General features: G+C 44.5%; 1 pseudogene across 1 annotated transcript; it reads right to left on the bottom strand.

Moving 5' to 3' along the window:
* Nucleotides 1-1,977: 1,977 nt before the first annotated feature.
* LOC124027215 lies at nt 1,978-14,725 on the bottom strand (annotated as a pseudogene). The gene is made up of 13 exons (XR_006837378.1): nt 14,573-14,725; nt 13,930-14,043; nt 13,772-13,849; nt 13,489-13,614; nt 12,530-12,619; nt 11,150-11,227; nt 10,582-10,756; nt 10,077-10,254; nt 9,787-9,839; nt 7,985-8,082; nt 6,986-7,068; nt 6,631-6,689; nt 1,978-2,592 (listed from the first exon to the last, which is right to left on the bottom strand). The product of XR_006837378.1 is annotated as a COP9 signalosome complex subunit 2-like (transcript).
* Between the last annotated feature and the right edge of the window lie 5,915 nt (nt 14,726-20,640).

Here is a 20,640-nt window from a genome sequence, read left to right as displayed (position 1 = left end):
TTCGGCGTCTGTCACTGATAAGATTTGAAGGACCAGGATAAATAGGCCTACTGTGCAAAAAGTAGATATTTTTTTGTTGCGTAAAGCAGCTGCAGTAATTTAAACTCAGTTTTTCACAATTCCTGACATTTAATCCTAGTAAAATTACCTGTTTTAGGTCCGTTAGGATTGCCACTTTATTTTAAGAATGTGAAATGTCAGAATAATAGTAGAGTGATTTATTTCAGCTTTTATTTCTTTAATCACATTCCCAGTGGGTCAGAATTTTACATACACTCAATTAGTATTTGGTAGCATTGCCTTTAAATTGTTTAACTTGGGTCAAACGTTTTGGGTAGCCTTCCACAAGCTTCCCACAATAAGTGGGGTGAATTTTTGCCCAATCCTCCTGACAGAGCTGGTGTAACTGAGTCAGGTTTGTAGGCCTCCTTGCTCATACACACTTTTTCAGTTCTGCCCACAAATCTTCAATGGGATTGAGGTCAGGGCTTTGTGATGGCCACTCCAATACCTTGACTTTGTTGTCCTCAAGCCATTTTGGCACAACTTTCGAAGTATGCTTGGGGTCATTGTCCATTTGGAAGACCCATTTGTGACCAAGCTCTAACTTCCTGACTGATGTCTTGAGATGTTGCTTCAATTTATCCACATAATTTTCCTCCCTATTTTGTGAAGTGCACCAGTCCCTCCTGCAGCAAAGCACTCCCACAACATGATGCTGCCACCCCGTGCTTCATGGTTGGGATGGTGTTCTTCAGTTTGCAAGCCTCCTCCTTTTCCCTCCAAACATAGTGATGGTCATTATGGCCAAACAGTTCTATTTTTGTTTCATCAGACCAGAGGACATTTCTCCAAAAAGTTTGATCTTTGTCCCTGTGTGCAATTGCAAACCGTAGTCTGGCTTTTACATGACGGTTTTGGAGTAGTGGCTTCTTCCTTGCTGAGCGGCCTTTCAGGTTATGTCGATATAGGACTTGTTTTACTGTGGATATAGATACTTTTGACCCGTTTCCTCCAGCATCTTCACAAGGTCCTTTGCTGTTGTTCTGAGATTGATTTGCACGTTTCGCACCAAAGTACGTTCATCTCTAGGAGACAAAACGCATCTTCTTCCTGAGCGGTATGACAGCTGCGTGGTCCCGTGGTGTTTATACTTGCATACTATTGTTTGTACAGATGAACGTGGTACTTTCAAGCGTTTGGACATTTCTCCCAAGGATGAACCAGACTTGCAGAGGTTAACAATTATTTTTCTGAGGTCTTGGCTGATTTCTTTTGATTTACCCATGATTTCAAGCAAAGAGGCGAGGCACTGAGTTTGAGAGCAGGCCTTGAAATACATCCACAGGTACACCTCCAATTGACTCAAATTATGTCAATTAGCCTATCAGAAGCTTCGAAAGCCATGACATCATTTTTTGGAATTCTCCAAGCTAAAGGCACAGTCAACTTAGTGTATGTAAGCTTACGACCCACTGGAATTGTGATACAGTGAATTATAAGTTAAATAATTAGTCTGTAAACAATTGTTAGAAAAATGACTTGTGTCATGCACAAAGTAGATGTCCTGACCGACTTGCCAAAACTATAGTTTGTTAACAAGAAATTTGTCGAGTGGTTGAAAAACGAGTTTTAATTGCTACAACCAAAGTGTATGTAAACTTCCGACTTCAACTGTATGTCTAGCCTACAACACTGAATCAACTTTTGGATAATAATTCTAACAGATTTCTGCTTTGCTACTGTTCTGTATGCAATGTGATGGATGACATACATTTTCAGTGATGGGAGTGAATCTATCTATTCATAACTTTCTGCACACAAACAATTGACTAACACTAAGAACAGGAGTCTGTTGCAAATACCAAATAATACCGATATTTACAAATAATATAGTATGGAACCAATGTTAGCATGAGAGCTAAAAGGTAGACGGTATCTAGACCTACATAGAAATGTCATATACAGTAAACACAGTTGGAGAACATTAGTTTGTTTTATTCACAACAGCCAACGTGAATGCAATGCTGCCGCTACATGTTGTGAAAAAGGTTTCCCAACACCAGCTGCCAGTCAACAGGCACTAATAAACCATTGTGTTATTGTACTCAAACTGCCCACCACAAAAAAATACAGCACTTTTAAAAAGGTGTTGACAGTGATATTTCTTAAATCATTCTACTAAAGTCTTGTGAAAAACAAACACGAAGGGCTTGACGTAAACCGAGATGTCCCTTAAAGAGCGCTGATGTCTTCTAGAAAGCAGTATATCTCCTTCTCTAGGAAACGCAGTGTCAGATCACAAAACATCTCTGTGCTGCTGTGGAGCTCCTCTCCGCTCAGCCCATCCACACTGGATCGTCTGGTTTCTATTCTGACACATTGGAACAGTTGATGGAGATTCTCCTTCCTATCTTTCAGTGCTGTCCATTGTCACATCAGTCAGAATCATGTGAGTTTGCTGACGATGGCTTGGTTGAGAGAGTTGAGTTGTTTAGTCCATTTGTCTAAGGCAGTGTGCGCGCCCCTCCTCTCTTCTGGTAGTCTAGCTCCAACAGCTGGTTGACCTGGTCGATACGGCCTTGGATGGTGCTACAGGGAGGAAACCACAGCACAAGAGAGAACAGAACAATGGTTCAATAAATACAACACAAGAATGGACATTGGCATCCTAGCAACATGACTAAACATTCTTTCCATCTTGGTCAGGAAAACATTTAGAAATGGATGAAACAATATTGTATAAAACAATGCATTTTTATATAAAAATGGGATCAACAACATCAATATTTGCATTTGATTATGGTTCAAATGACACAAATCACTGTGGATAGCATTAGCTGGAGTCATTGTTGAACTTCTTTCACTGTTTGGTTTCTGTCAAGCACCCGAACCACTGATATTTGTACTCTCTCTCAACCAATTATCACATCTACACTAAGCTTTCTGATGAACACATTCCACCACCTCCACATTTCACTACATACAGTACATATTCTGTTGAGCTCCGTGACAACGGTGGGAATGCAGTGTCAAATGTCAACTGTTCCAGTTGACTGGCTGTAGATCTGATCAGGCTGAGGGTAGTAAACAATGCACAGCAGTCTGCTACAGTAGCATGGGAAATAATAAAGACATACTAGATAAGATACCCGCAAACTGTTGATTTCTCCCAAAGTTTTATTTGCCCAACGTTTTGATCAATAGATCTTGATCCGGCTGACAAGGACCTTTGGGTCAAAACGTTGCACAATAAAACTGCGGGAGCAATCAACAGTTTACAGGTATCTTTCATCAGTTTACTTCATGTAGCCTGCAAGTTACTGAATGTGTGCAATACACTACTTCTAAACTAAATAATGAAACCAGTAATAAATTACAGATCTGCAATAAATTAAACAGGGAAGAATAGCACCACAGAGACAGGGGGAGACAGAGAGAGAGAGAGACAGAGACTCATGCTGGCCTCCTGCATTCCTCAAGGTGCAGGGTGGAAACTATGAGGAACTGAGAAATTCAAATGATCCCCGTAGTAGACGAAACATGTCTTAACACACATGCACAAGAAACATGCTTTGCTTCGTCTTGTGATGCCTCTGTCAGCCAGGTACACTATAATATAATAATATATATGCCATTTAGCAGACGCTTTTATCCAAAGCGACTTACAGTCATGTGTGCATACATTCTACGTATGGGTGGTCCCGGAATCGAACCCACTACCCTGGTGTTACAAGCGCCATGCTCTACCAACTGAGCTACAGAGGACCACTGAGTATACTAGGGCTGTCCCAACAACAAAAATAGTTTGTTTATTTTTACATATATAGACACACCCTATTGTTAGAATAAAATCAACTATATGTTGACTACTGAGCATGTCTGATGCTTTAAGCACTGCAATTAAAAATAAAGACACAAATTACCAAAGAGGGAGCCAGAGATCAATATAGCCTAACCAGAAAGACAAAAACCTATTCCCAACCAGACCCTCCTCTTCCCGCTGCTGCTGGCCTCTGCAGCTTCTGCCGTTAGGCTCCTGAAGTAGCCTGTAATAAGCTACACCAACGGTCATCACCCTTTTCTATGTGGATTGGAAAGTTATTGTATAATTTCTACTGATCTGCGTGCCAGTTATGATTTTAATATGCACATTTTTGTAAAACAGTTTAATTTATAATAAAGTCTTCAAATCTCAAAATCAATGTCATGTGGTCAATAAGAATTATACCTAATGAAAAAAGTAACTTCTATTGCCAATAGGTAAAAATAGCCTACATAATGCCAACAAATGAAAACACTGCAGCCCGCAGGTAGAAAAAATCCTGATAAAAATAAATCTCCTATAAAATCACATGAAGTAATCAGGTGGGCCTTTATGACGTTTCCACCCGATCAGGTAATTACATTTTTCCCTCTTTCATGCCGAGTGGTTATCGAAAGAGCTGGAAATATTTTTAAATAGGCTACGTTGAGAAACTATTTTCATTCTCAATGGATGTAAAAACAGACTTTGTTTACTTGCTGTTGAAGGCGAAGAAAACATTTATTTGAGAAGCTCCACAGTGATGGGGAGTTAAGACAATCAGAAATACTATCCGATCCCCAAATTGGCACACACTCGGCTAACAATGTGTCCATTCCTACAATGACAACGGTAAGACTGGAATAATAATATTGTGAACGCATTCAAATAAATGACAGTAACCAAACAATGTAGACCTCCAAACGAGCTTCAATGCCATAACACTTCTTCTGTGGCCTCCAACTGCTCTTAAACACTAGTAAAAACCACATGCATGCTATTCAACCGTTCGCTGCCTGCACCCGCACGCCTGACCAGCATCCCCACCCAGGATGGTTCCAACCTTGAATATGTGGACATCTATAAGTACCTAGGTGTCTGGCTAGACTGTAAACTCTCCTTCCAGACTCATTTCAAACATCTCCAATCCAAAATCAAATCAAGAGTCAGCTTTCTATTCCGCAACAAAGCCTCCTTCACTCACGCCGCCAAACTTACCCTAGTAAAACTGACTATCCTACCGATCCTCGACTTCGGCGATGTCATCTACAAAATTGCTTCCAACACTCTACTCAGCAAACTGGATGCAGTTTATCACAGTGCCATCCGTTTTGTCACTAAAGCACCTTATACCACCCACCACTGCGACTTGTATGCTCTAGTCGGCTGGCCCTCACTACATATTCGTCGCCAGACCCACTGGCTCCAGGTCATCTACAAGTCCATGCTAGGTAAAGCTCCGCCTTATCTCAGTTCACTGGTCACGATGGCAACACCCATCCGTAGCACGCGCTCCAGCAGGTGTATCTCACTGATCATCCCTAAAGCCAACACCTCATTTGGCTGCCTTTCGTTCCAGTACTCTGCTGCCTGTGACTGGAAAGAATTGCAAAAATCGCTGAAGTTGGAGACTTTTATCTCCCTCACAAACTTCAAACATCTGCTATCTGAGCAGCTAACCGATCGCTGCAGCTGTACATAGTCTATCGGTAAATAGCCCACCCAATTTTATCTACCTCATCCCCATACTGTTTTAATTTATTTACTTTTCTGCTTTTTTGCACACCAATATCTCTACCTGTACATGACCATCTGATCATTTATCACTCCAGTGTTAATCTGCAAAATTGTAATTATTCGCCTACCTCATGCACACAATGTATATAGACTCCCCTTTTTTTCTACTGTGTTATTGACTTGTTAATTGTTTACTCCATGTGTAACTCTGTGTTGTCTGTTCACACTGCTATATGCTTTATCTTGGCCAGGTCGCAGTTGCAAATGAGAACTTGTTCTCAACTAGCCTACCTGGTTAAATAAAGGTGAAATAAAAAATAAATTAAAAAAGATATGAAATGTTGGTCATTTATGGTAAATGTACTGCTGGTGATACTGGTGTACCATCCCGCGGCCTGCAATGGATTAGTCCAGTCAGACAGGAGTGAATCAGACAGGTGTCTCGTGTGTCATCATTCTTTAGAATATATTTACCACTACTCGACTGAAAAAAGATCCTGGTCCACCAACAGCCTATTGACCAAACAATGGACTAAATGGGGTAAGCCCTAGAGCACACAAAACATTAGGAACACCTTCCTAATATAGAGTTGCACCCTTCGCCCTTTGGCCCTCAGAACAGCCTCAATTCATCAGGGACTGGACTCTACAAGGTGTCGAAAGGGGATGCTGGCCCATGTTGAATCCAATGTTTCCTTCCCACAGTTGTGTCAAGTAGGCTGGATGTCCTTTGGGTGGTGGACCATCCTGATACACACAGGAAACCCATCAGCGATCCATGTCTCAAGGCTTTAAAATCCTTCTTTAACCAGTCTCATCCCCTTCATCTACACTGACTGAAGTGGATTTAACAAGTGAAATAAGGGGTCATAGCTTTCACCTGGTCAGTCTGTCAATGGAAGAGCACTCGGTGTCGTATATAAGAGGTATTCAGCCTCATAGAAATACGGAAGAGTCTCGAGAAAACATACAAGTCTTCCATGGCGTGAATGTCTGTTTGATGCAAAAAACTTTTCCTAACAGTGGATTCTACACTCCTAAATGGTAGTTTGGGCCACAGATCATATGCATGTCTAGGACAAACTTACTTGTCCAATATGCACTGCACCAACAAACTCTCCACGTCACAAACATCTATGTTCAGCTCCTGAGACAGAGGAGACAGAACACAGGGCGTTACACTTTGATCAATCCAAACAGCAACATCAGTGACCTAATAAATACATGATCTACTCAGCAAAGTTCATTATCAGATACATTATCAATACACACAGTGAAGTCAATGATTAACTCTAGCCTGGTCTCAGATGTGTTTGTGCTGTCCTACCAACTCTTATTGTAAAAATCATCATGCCAATGACCATATGAATTGGCAAAAAAGCACACAAACAGATCTGGGACCAGGCTAGTTAGTCCACATGCCAGTGCTGTCCTCAGACTTACCTTAGAGATGAATGGGATGTGTATTCTAGTGTAAGGCTTGATGAGCGCGATAAGGACCTGGGTCCTGATGTTCCGCAGCAGCTCTGGAAAATAAGACAAAACAGCACTGATCAGAGTCTCTTCAGGGCACGCTCACCCCGTCCACCAGGGCACGCTCACCCCGTCCACCAGGGCACGCTCACCCCGTCCACCAGGGCACGCTCACCCCGTCCACCAGGGCACGCTCACCCCGTCCACCAGGGCACCCTCACCCCGTCCACCAGGGCACCCTCACCCCGTCCACCAGGGCACCCTCACCCCGTCCACCAGGGCACCCTCACCCCGTCCACCAGGGCACCCTCACCCCGTCCACCAGGGCACCCTCACCCCGTCCACCAGGGCACCCTCACCCTCCACCAGGGCACCCTCACCCCGTCCACCAGGGCACCCTCATCCCGTCCACCAGGGCACCCTCACCCCGTCCACCAGGGCCCTCACCCCGTCCACCAGGGCACCCTCACCCCGTCCACCAGGGCACCCTCACCCCGTCCACCAGGGCACCTCACCCCGTCCACCCACCCTCACCCCGTCCACCAGGGCACCCTCACCCCGTCCACCAGGGCACCCTCACCCCGTCCACCAGGGCACCCTCACCCCGTCCACCAGGGCACCCTCACCCCGTCCACCAGGGCACCCTCACCCCGTCCACCAGGGCACCCTCACCCCGTCCACCAGGGCACCCTCACCCCGTCCACCAGGGCACCCTCACCCCGTCCACCAGGGCACCCTCACCCCGTCCACCAGGGCACCCTCACCCCGTCCACCAGGGCACCCTTACCCCGTCCACCAGGGCACCCTCACCCTGTCCACCAGGGCACATCATCTCAATATGCAGATACTGGTACAGTTTGTCTCAAGTTTGTTGAAACCTCGTCTTCAATGCAATACTTCCATGTCTCGTTCATCAACAAATGTGAGAAAGCCCACACATATACACACAGGCACACAAACACCACTCACCCTCTATGTGTTCTCTGATGAAGGGGTCATCCATGATACTGCTATGGTTGGTCTTCAGTATCTTCTCAAACTCTGTGATGTCATTATTCTGATAGGAGCTGAGAGTAGACACACAACAGTAGAACAGTCACTGGGTTAGAATAATGACATTACAATCCATAAAATAATGACAGACAGTTGAAGCCAGAAGTTTTCATACACCTTAGCCAAATACATTTATTCTTACTTTCACAATTCCTGACATTTAATCGTTGCAATAATTACCTGTTTTAGGTCAGTTAGGATCACCACTTTATTTTAAGAATGTGAAATGTCTATAATGTCTATAGAATAATAGTAGAGAGTGATTTATTTCAGCTTTTCTTTCATCACATTCCCAGTGGGTCAGAAGCTTACATACACTCAATTAGAATTTGGTAGCATTGCCTTTAAATTGTCTAACTAAGGTCAAACGTTTTGGGTAGCCTTCCACAAGCTTCCCACAATAAGTTGGGTGAATTTTGGCCCATTCCTCCTGACAGAGCTGGTGTAATTGAGTCAGGTTTGTAGGCATCCTTGCTCACACACGATTTTTCAATACCTTGACTTTGTTGTCCTTAAGCCATTTTGCCACAACTTTAGAAGTATGCTTGGGGTCATTGTCCATTTGGAAGACTCATTTGTGACCAAGCTTTAACTTCTTGACTGATGTCTTGAGATGTTGCTTCAATATATCCACACAATTGTCCTTCCTCATAATGCCATCTATTTTGTGAAGTGCACCAGTCCCACCTGCAGCAAAGTACCCCAACAACATGATGCTGCCACCCCTGTGCTTCACGGTTGGGATGGTGTTCTTCGCCTTGCAAGCCTCCTCCTTTTCCCTCCAAACATAGTGATGGTCATTATGGCCAAACAGTTATTATTGTTTCATCAGACTAGAGGACATTTCTCCAAAAAGTATGATCTTTGTCCCCATGTGCAGTTGCAAACCGTAGTCTGGCTTTTTTATGGCGGTTTTGGAGCAGTGACTTCTTCCTTGCCGAGCGGCCTTTCAGGTTATGCTGATATAGGACCCGTTTTACTGTGGATACAGATACTTTTGTACCTGTTTCCTCCAGCATCTTCACAAGGTCCTTTGCTGTTGTTCTGGGATTGATTTATACTTTTCGCACCAAAGTACGTTCATCTCTAGGAGACAAAAGGCGTCTCCTTCCTGAGCAGTATGATGGCTGCGTGGTCCCATGGTGTTAAGGGAGGAGACCAGAGCTAAAGAGCAAATGGCTTTCAAATGGGCTTTTTATGGTCGATGCCATTCAATCCAGCATCCACTGTGTTAAGGAATGTGGAGCCCGTGAACGGTAGGGCATTCATGCTTCTCACACTGTTCAGAGCAGACATACCAGAAACCAGTCATCGTCTGGGAAACAAACACGAGCTCACGGAGGCCTCAGCCTTGTTTTACATTTTGAGAGACAGGTGTCAGAGCCACAGCCTAGGAGCGGTTCCATTTCCTTCTGCAATTGCATCAAAATCACAGAGCAGACCCTCTGTGTCGTGGATCCCAGACTGATCATAAATGAGGTCGAAGAGACGCCACAGCTGAACCCGTGGTTAAAGGGTATCTTCACTATGTTTCACCTCCATCAACCACTTATTTGTGATGTAAAACAATAACAGTTTGGGTCGACTGACAACTCAGCACAAATAAGTGGAAATAGGTTGTACATAGTGACGTTATTGTTTAACTGATGCCTTGGCTTTCTACCCTAAAATATCAGCAACACCGCCATGGATGACTAGAAGCACACACATGCTCTTACCTTACTAGATTTGTCATGGCCAAGATCTCTGGGTCGTTTTTATAGGGTTTGGCCTGTCACAGAAAAACACAATAAGAACAGGCACTGTAATACAACACTTTATCAAGCAGTGTTTGCTGCAGGTGATTTGAATGTGATTAATGCAATGTTGCCTCCAACAATATAAAGGTACGGGATGCATCCACCACGTGTATGGTTCCATAATGATAATGTTAGTAATTGCTCTAAGGGGATAAATAACATTTAAATTAACTGGACTTAAACTAAACTGAATTGAATGAGTGTTGTACCTCCTGTGAGTCGAAAGGGTTGATTCCAGACTTCATGAGCATGTTGGCCAGCACCAGGTACTTCAGACAGGTGGTTCTCCTGGGGCTGCCTGACTCATCGTAGTTCTTAAACGCCTCAAAGAAGTCTGTGTGGGCCTTCTCAAACTCCCCTCTCTCAGGTGCATCTTACCCCCACACTCTGGGGAAGGGGACAAAACAGGAACAGGCCTGTTAGTACATCACATAAACACACGCAGTGACTGACACACACACATCTTTTTACCATCTTATACAATATTATCGGTTTTATCCACGATAGTGGCAAACCTCCCGAGTTTTCCTACACGTCAGTTTACAAGGCGTAACCATAGAATTACTATTCGAAGGGGGATTCTTTTTCTACGGTCAATGTAGTTATTCAATGTAAACCGCTGTGTGTGTGGCTCCAATGCAATAAATGTAAAATATAATAATGTTGACAGCTATGCTGCCTTCAGGGTTTCATCTGTCTACGGTGGAAACACACCCCTGATGACTCCCATAATGAGTGGGTGAGGGATAGCAGACTTGATGTGCAGGGACTGTTCATACAGGGCCTTCAGCTTCTTGTTGTTCTTCTGGGCTGTGTACATCTGGATCTCCAGAGCATAGATCTCCAGGAGCTGGGTGCCTTTCTTTAGGTCGTCCTCCCCGTCATCTGTCTAGAGAGAGACATAGATATACACCATTACAGATCACACACACACATAAAAGACCATAGATCCCCAATATCCTTTGTCTGCACTGCACATAGATATAGAACTTAACAGATCAGATATGCACATAACAGACCACAGATCTTCAACATTGTCTGTCTGCAGTGCACATAGATACAGATATACCACATAATAGATCAGATATACACATAACATACCATATAAATGCAACATCATCTGTCTCCAGTGCACATAGATATACAACATAACAGATCATACCAGTATACAACAACAACAAAAATACTGCTAGCAGCCATATTGGGAACTTAGCTACTCAGATGGCTGTGTAAACCCCATCAGACTAAGCGTTGTCTCAGACTACCACCTGTCTTACTGTACCTGACAGGATTGGTGCAGCTGTCTGAGGATCTTCTGTAACTTCCCAAATTCCTCCCTCTCCAGGTACAGCTTGCCCAGCTGAGAGACAACAAGAGGACTTTAGTTAAAACAGGCTGAGAGACAACAAGGACTTTAGTTAAAACAGGCTGAGAGACAACCAGAGGACTTTAGTTAAAACAGGCTGAGAGACAACCAGAGGACTTTAGTTAAAACAGGCTGAGAGACAACCAGAGGACTTTAGTTAAAACAGGCTGAGAGACAACCAGAGGACTTTAGTTAAAACAGGCTGAGAGACAACCAGAGGACTTTAGTTAAAACAGGCTGAGAGACAACACAAGGACGACAGTTAAAACAGGCTGAGAGACAACCAGAGGACTTTAGTTAAAACAGGCTGAGAGACAACCAGAGGACTTTAGTTAAAACAGGCTGAGAGACAACCAGAGGATGACAGTTAAAACAGGCTGAGAGACAACCAGAGGACGACAGTTAAAACAGGCTGAGAGACAACACAAGGACGACAGTTAAAACAGGCTGAGAGACAACCAGAGGATGACAGTTAAAACAGGCTGAGAGACAACCAGAGGACTTTAGTTAAAACAAGCTGAGAGACAACCAGAGGACTTTAGTTAAAACAGGCTGAGAGACAACACAAGGACGACAGTTAAAACAGGCTGAGAGACAACCAGAGGACGACAGTTAAAACAGGCTGAGAGACAACAGAGGACTTTAGTTAAAACAGGCTGAGAGACAACCAGAGGACTTTAGTTAAAACAGGCTGAGAGACAACCAGAGGACTTTAGTTAAAACAGGCTGAGAGACAACACGAGGACTTTAGTTAAAACAGGCTGAGAGACAACAAGAGGACTTTAGTTAAAACAGGCTGAGAGACAACCAGAGGACGACAGTTAACAGGCTGAGAGACAACCAGAGGACGACAGTTAACAGGCTGAGAGACAACACAAGGATGACAGTTAACAGGCTGAGAGACAACCAGAGGACGACAGTTAACAGGCTGAGAGACAACCAGAGGACGACAGTTAACAGGCTGAGAGACAACCAGAGGACGACAGTTAACAGGCTGAGAGACAACCAGAGGACAACAGTTAAAACAGGCTGAGAGACAACAACAACTTCTAGAAAATCCCAAACACAGAGGCCTGACAAACTGCCAGATCAGATATTGTCCTACCCATAGAAATAAACAGAAACATTGTGTACTACATGCATATGTCCCAATTCTCACTTGTTCACTTCACTTTATTGATTTGTGAGGAAATTACTAGTCCCTGACTCCACCAATCCACTGCTTTTTGATTTTTGTGGGAAGTAGTGACTGAGTGCACACTAGGAAAAAGCTGATATTATTTTGACACACCCTACCTTTGTGTTAGTTTTGAACCAGAGTCTGTCGTTCTTGGCATCCTTCAGAGCGTCCAGCGTTGTTTCATAAAACTCCTGCAGCAGGTCCATCTGTGACACATAAAACAACCAACCACAGCCCACATTAACACCTGTCATCTAGAACATGAACCTCAGCCTACATTAACACCTCAGTCATCCAGCTCATGAACCTCAGCCTACATTAACACCTCAGTCATCTAGACCATGAACCTCAGCCTACATTAACACCTCAGTCATCCAGAACATGAACCTCAGCCCTGTGACACATTAACAGCCCACATTAACAGTCATCTAGACCATGAACCTCAGCCTACATTAACACCTCAGTCATCTAGAACATGAACCTCAGCCTACATTAACACCTCAGCCTACATTAACACCTCAGTCATCTAGAACATGAACCTCAGCCTACATTAACACCTCAGTCATCCAGAACATGAACCTCAGCCTACATTAACACCTCAGTCATCCAGAACATGAACCTCAGCCTACATTAACACCTCAGTCATCTAGAACATGAACCTCAGCCAACATTAACACCTGTCATCCAGAACATGAACCTCAGCCTACATTAACACATCAGTCATGTAGAACATGAACCTCAGCCTACATTAACACCTCAGTCATCTAGAACATGAACCTCAGCCTACATTAACACCTCAGTCATCTAGAACATGAACCTCAGCCTACATTAACACCTCAGTCATGTAGAACATGGAACCACTGCCACCACTTCATTCATACCAATAGGACTGACCCAGAGTCAGTAACTTTATTGGCCACATAAGACAAAAGTTGTAAGTAATTGATATTGATAAAAAGTTTTTTTTTTATGGAATAACAAACAGTTCACATCACTTGAGATTTGAGCGAAAATAAAGATCTGAGCTTTGAGGCCAAAAACCCTTTTCTTCTAGTTCCAGGTATTGCGTCTATACCTGTTTGGAGGTGGAGATGTAGTCTAGGATGGAGTTGATGGACTTCTCTGAGTAGTTTCTGGTCACAGCGCTCCTGATGTACGTCAACAGCTGCTTGTACCGAGACATCATCTCTGGGAAGTTGGTCTGCAGGACACACACAGTTCGACAGGAGACAGGGCATTGAAGTTGCAGTGGGAATGACAGTATGTCATAAAGAAAAACTCACAAGCACTAATCATACGGACTCAGAGATGGAGAGTAGACATTTTGAGACAACACCACAGAGCATTTAATTTCTTACTAGCTTGAAGTTGATTTTGATCATCTGTTTTAGGGCTTTGAACCCCCATTCTCCCTTCTCTCCCTCCAGCTCCAATACCTGCCAATAGAGAGTATACATTACCATCGTACACTCATCAATCTGTGAGTGAGTGGAGCGAGTGAGTAGCCAGTACCCACCTTCTGAAAGCTGTTGAGAGCTGCTTTGGGGTCATCCTCCTTCAGTGCTTTGGAATTGTAGTACTGGTTTTCCAAGTCGACATTTGGCTCTGAGTTACTGTCCTCTGAATATTCCTGGGTTGAGACATAAACTCAGGACATAAGTTAGCTGGCTATGAGTTAACACAACAAAAATTGATAACGTGACAGAGATGTTATGACTGGGATAACGGCTTGCCATAGTTGTTTACTAATGAGTCTAAGTAACTAGCTGTTTTCTCTAACCAGCAACGGCGCATGCGCGGCCACAGGGTAGTTATCTACACCTAGCTATCTAAACGGTTGTATTTTTGTGGCTAGCTATGGTAACATAACATGCTATAATAAATTGACGAGTAAAGCTAACTCAGTATACTATAGCAAACTCAGTTTCCCCCATGCCAAGCAGCCGAGCTTAGCTAGCACTAGCAGCAACTCTGCAAGCTATCCTGGCCTTTATGCTAACGTTAGCTGAACTAGCTATCTATCTAGGTAGTTTAGCTACCTAACTAGCTAACTCCCCTGCTCCGACCTAGCTAATGAAAATATACTAGCTAAGGAAACAGCTCTGATTAAACATCAAAAAACAAGGAAATAGAAACGTATTATGTAAACTTACGCTTACCAGATCATAATCTTCTTCATCGTCGCACATGAAATCATCTTCCATGTCAGACATCTTGACGGGTCTTCGGAGACAACAAACACATCGCAGCTCTACAGCGCCACCAAACACTACGCCGGTTTCAGCATAGTACTGCATTATTCTTTCTGGTATTGTAGTTCGCTTTTCTACCGGACGCTGTCGCTGTCACATCACAGTATAGATCTGTAACATTTCTAGTCTTTTCAATTAATTCAATTTGACTCACTGATAACTATCTTACCTTATCATCCTAGAAATAGCCATAAAAAACTTACATCACAAATCAAAGGGACAAGCATGAGGACCATGATGTATTTATGAAGTCTTACCCCTGCCTTACCTCCCTAATCTTACCTCATTTACACACACTATAGATTTTTTCCTATTGTGTTATTGACTGTACATTTGTTTATTCCATGTGTAACTCTGTGTTGTTGTTTGTGTCACACTACTTTGCTTTATCTTGGCCAGGTCGCAGTTGTTAATGAGAACTTGTACTGGACTACCTGGTTAAATACAGGTGAAATAAAATATTTAAAAAGTCTACCGGATATATCAGGGACTCGTCCCTATTGTAAAACTGAAGAGTGCAGAGATGGTAGTGTGTGTGTGTGTGTGTGTGTGTGTGTGTGTGTGTGTGTGTGTGTGTGTGTGTGTGTGTGTGTGTGTGTGTGTGTGTGTGTGTGTGTGTGTGTGTGTGTGTGTGTGTGTGTGTGGAGGGGGAGTCATATCAACCTTCGCTCTCTCTCCCCCGCTACTCTCTCCTCTTCCATCCTATCATCTCTTCCCTCTGCTCAAACCTTCTCCAACCTATCTCCTGATTCTGCCTCCTCAACCCTCCTCTCCTCCCTTTCTGCATCCTTTGACTCTCTATGTCCCCTATCTTCCAGGCCGGCTCGGTCCTCCCCTCCCGCTCCGTGGCTTGACGACTCAATGCGAGCTCACAGAACAGGGCTCCGGAAGGCCGAGCGGAAATGGAGGAAAACTCGCCTCCCTGCGGACCTGGCATCCTTTCACTCCCTCCTCTCTACATTTTCCTCCTCTGTCTCTGCTGCTAAAGCCACTTTCTACCACTCTAAATTCCAAGCATCTGCCTCTAACCCTAGGAAGCTCTTTGCCACATTCTCCTCCCTCCTGAATCCTCCTCCCCCCCTCCTCCCTCTCTGCAGATGACTTCGTCAACCATTTTGAAAAGAAGGTCGACGACATCCGATCCTCGTTTGCTAAGTCAAACAACACCGCTGGTTCTGCTCACACTGCCCTACCCTGTGCTCTGACCTCTTTCTCCCCTCTCTCTCCAGATGAAATCTCGCGTCTTGTGACGGCCGGCCGCCCAACAACCTGCCCGCTGACCCTATCCCCTCCTCTCTTCTCCAGACCATTTCCGGAGACCTTCTCCCTTACCTCACCTCGCTCATCAACTCATCCCTGACCGCTGGCTACGTCCCTTCCGTCTTCAAGAGAGCGAGAGTTGCACCCCTTCTGAAAAAACCTACACTCGATCCCTCCGATGTCAACAATTACAGACCAGTATCCCTTCTTTCTTTTCTCTCCAAAACTCTTGAACGTGCCGTCCTTGGCCAGCTCTCCCGCTATCTCTCTCTGAATGACCTTCTTGATCCAAATCAGTCAGGTTTCAAGACTAGTCATTCAACTGAGACTGCTCTTCTCTGTATCACGGAGGCGCTCCGCACTGCTAAAGCTAACTCTCTCTCCTCTGCTCTCATCCTTCTAGATCTATCGGCTGCCTTCGATACTGTGAACCATCAGATCCTCCTCTCCACCCTCTCCGAGTTGGGCATCTCCGGCGCGGCCCACGCTTGGATTGCGTCCTACCTGACAGGTCGCTCCTACCAGGTGGCGTGGCGAGAATCTGTCTCCTCACCACGCGCTCTCACCACTGGTGTCCCCAGGGCTCTGTTCTAGGCCCTCTCCTATTCTCGCTATACACCAAGTCACTTGGCTCTGTCATAACCTCACATGGTCTCTCCTATCATTGCTATGCAGACGACACACAATTAATCTTCTCCTTTCCCCCTTCTGATGACCAGGTGGCGAATCGCATCTCTGCATGTCTGGCAGACATATCAGTGTGGATGACGGATCACCACCTCAAGCTGAACTTCGGCAAGACGGAGCTGCTCTTCCTCCCGGGGAAGGACTGCCCGTTCCATGATCTCGCCATCACGGTTGACAACTCCATTGTGTCCTCCTCCCAGAGCGCTAAGAACCTTGGCGTGATCCTGGACAACAAACTGTCGTTCTCAACTAACATCAAGGCGGTGGCCCGTTCCTGTAGGTTCATGCTCTACAACATCCGCAGAGTACGACCCTGCCTCACACAGGAAGCGGCGCAGGTCCTAATCCAGGCACTTGTCATCTCCCGTCTGGATTACTGCAACTCGCTGTTGGCTGGGCTCCCTGCCTGTGCCATTAAACCCCTACAACTCATCCAGAACGCCGCAGCCCGTCTAGTGTTCAACCTTCCCAAGTTCTCTCACGTCACCCCGCTCCTCCGCTCTCTCCACTGGCTTCCAGTTGAAGCTCGCATCCGCTACAAGACCATGGTGCTTGCCTACGGAGCTGTGAGGGGAACGGCACCTCAGTACCTCCAGGCTCTGATCAGGCCCTACACCCAAATAAGGGCACTGCGTTCATCCACCTCTGGCCTGCTCGCCTCCCTACCACTGAGGAAGTACAGTTCCCGCTCAGCTCAGTCAAAACTGTTCGCTGCTCTGGCTCCCCAATGGTGGAACAAACTCCCTCACGACGCCAGGACAGCGGAGTCAATTACCACCTTCCGGAGACACCTGAAACCCCACCTCTTTAAGGAATACCTAGGATAGGATAAAGTAATCCTTCTCACCCCCTCCCCCTTAAAATATTTAGATGCACTATTGTAAAGTGGTTGTTCCACTGGATGTCATAAGGTGAATGCACCAATTTGTAAGTCGCTCTGGATAAGAGCGTCTGCTAAATGACTTAAATGTAAATGTAAATATATATACACACAAATGTGCGATTTTTGGTTCCAACCGCCGTGTCTTTGTGAGACGCAGAGTAGGTGAACGGAAAAGCATTCCTCTTGAAGCTGGTTGAGAGAATGCCAAAATGGTGGCTACTTTGAAGAATCTAAAATATCAAATATATTTTGATTTGTTTGTTTGACACTTTTTGGTTACTAGATGATTCCATATGTGTTATTTCATAGTTTTGATGTCTTCACTATTATTCTACAATGTAGAAAATAGTAAAAATAAAGAAAACCCTTGAATGAGTAGATGTGTCCAAACTTTTGACTGGTACTGTACATACACACACATTGACAGGGGCTGAGTCACTGGCTTACTGGTGCTCTTTCATGCCGTCCCTAGGAGGGGTGCGTCACTTGAGTGGGTTGAGTCACTGATGTGATCTTCCTGTCTGGGTTGGCGCCCCCCTTGGGTTGTGCCGTGGCGGAGATCTTTGTGGGCTATACTCGGCCTTGTCTCAGGATGGTAAGTTGGTGGTTGAAGATATCCCTCTAGTGGTGTGGGGGCTGTGCTTCGGCAAAGTGGGTGGGGCTATATCGTTCCTGTTTGGCCCTGTCCGGGGGTATCATCGGATGGGGCCACAGTGTCTCCTGACCCCTCCTGTCTCTGCCTCCAGTATTTATGCTGCAGTAGTTTATGTGTCGGGGGGCTAGGGTCAGTTTGTTATATCTGGAGTACTTCTCCTGTCTTATCCGGTGTCCTGTGTGAATTTAAGTCTGCTCTCTCTAATTCTCTCTTTCTCTCTTTCTTTCTCTCTCTCGGAGGACCTGAGCCCTAAGACCATGCCTCAGGACTACCTGGCATGATGACTCCTTGCTGTCCCCAGTCCACCTGGCCGTGCTGCTGCTCCAGTTTCAACTGTTCTGCCTGCGGCTATGGAATCCTGACCTGTTCACCGGACGTGCTACCTGTCCCAGACCTGCTGTTTTCAACTCTCTAGAGACAGCAGGAGTGGTAGAGATACTCTTAATGATCGGCTATGAAAAGCCAACTGACATTTACTCCTGTGGTGCTGACTTGCTGCACCCTCGACAACTACTGTGATTATTATTATTTGACCATGCTGGTCATTTATGAACATTTGAACATCTTAGCCATGTTCTGTTATAATCTCCACCCGGCACAGCCAGAAGAGGACTTGCCACCCCTCATAGCCTGGTTCCTCTCTAGGTTTCTTCCTAGGTTTTGGCCTTTCTAGGGAGTTTTTCCTAGCCACCGTGCTTCTACACCTGCATTGCTTGCTGTTTGGGGTTTTAAGGCTGGGTTTCTGTACAGCACTTTGAGAATTCAGCTGATGTACGAAGGGCTATATAAATACATTTGATACATTTGATTTGATTTGATTGACCCAGTTGCAATCCCACACTGAGAAATGGGTCTGAACCATGACAAGAGGTTTTCAGCATTTTGATAGGGTCAAATCATTTGTTTAAAGGGATTTCAACAGGCCAGTCTCTGGGGTTACTCAGAGAAAAAAACACCCTTGGCAGAGTTGGTTTGTTCTCAGCAGTGAGGGACTCACTGAGGTATGAACTATGAATGTGGATCTATTGGAGTGTTTTTTACGAACATTGCGTGATAACTCTGGGAGGCCGTTTCTGAATAGAGTGGAATCAACCCTGTGGATCAGGTTTAAAAATATTTCATGACCATTTTAAAACAGTGTTGGCTGCCACTCTATCACACACACACACACACACACACACACACACACACACACACACACACACACACACACACACACACACACACACACACACACACACACACACACACACACACACACACACACACACACACACACACACACACACACACACACACACACACACACACACACACACACACACACACACACACACACACACACACACACACACACACACACAGTGTTGGCTGCCACTAACATGTGTCCTGTCTGTAATCTCTCTCTCCTCACTAAGGAGCTTGTTTTACACCAGACTCACAAACATATTTTATTACTAAAGAGATTCCTTTTCCTTCTAATTTAAGAAAGAGGCCTGAGACGTGTCATAACCGCATTGTGGAAGACAGAAGAGCTTTAGTTGGTTATTCTGGACCCGTTGGAGCATAATATTTATAATATCATCTGATGGATCCAGCACCAGAGAAAGGAGAGCAGGGCGGGATGTGTCAGCATGTTGTTACTGGGAAACAGGGCTCCTTTGTCACAATATCCAGTGTGTGTGTGCAGAGATGGGCAAAAATGACAAAATACCCTAAAGACTAATGTATCAAAACAAAATACAACAATAACCTCAACAACATTCTTAGTAACGGTAACAACAAAAACCCATTTGACTTGCTATGACTCTGATATGTGGTTGTTTATCTACTTTAGTTGAATGCACTGACTGCATGTCGCTCTGGATGCTAAATGACCAAAATGCAAATGTAAAAATGACCACTTGGAAAGCATGGATATTATTATTCTAATAAGCCACACCCCTTCAGATGGACAAAGATACAGCAACATGTATCTTGTAATAAAATACCCTAAAGAATGTAGGAAAATAACATGCCAAATACTGTTGTCAACAATACATTTTTATAAAGATATTTACTTTCAAAATACAGAAAATACATAATAGACAGACTATTTCAGTCAGATGTCCTGTGCAGTTAGAAATGGAACAAATACATGTGTGAACCAAGCGCCTTTTCAATTTCACCTTATTTTAGAAGAAATAGTCCATTTTCTATCAGGACTGTTGAAAAGTATTTTGTATTTTGAAAATACATAATACAGCTATCTAAAGTATCTTGTTACAAAATACACTGGAATATAGTTCAGGCCAGTGAAATACAGATTACAAAATACTCAAAAGTAATTTAAATATGCATTTTAAATACATGTAACATAAATACTGCCTCTGGTCTCTCTCTCTGGGCCTGTGCTCAGTGATCAAACCAGCTCTGGTCTCTCTCTCTGGGCCTGTGATCAGTGATCAGACCAGCTCTGGTCTCTCTCTTGTGGCCTGTGATCAGCCCAGC

Source organism: Oncorhynchus gorbuscha, unplaced genomic scaffold (genome assembly GCF_021184085.1).
Source record: "Oncorhynchus gorbuscha isolate QuinsamMale2020 ecotype Even-year unplaced genomic scaffold, OgorEven_v1.0 Un_scaffold_3003, whole genome shotgun sequence".
In the NCBI taxonomy this organism is placed as follows: domain Eukaryota; kingdom Metazoa; phylum Chordata; class Actinopteri; order Salmoniformes; family Salmonidae; genus Oncorhynchus; species Oncorhynchus gorbuscha.
This window is presented reverse-complemented; position numbering and strand designations above follow the sequence as displayed.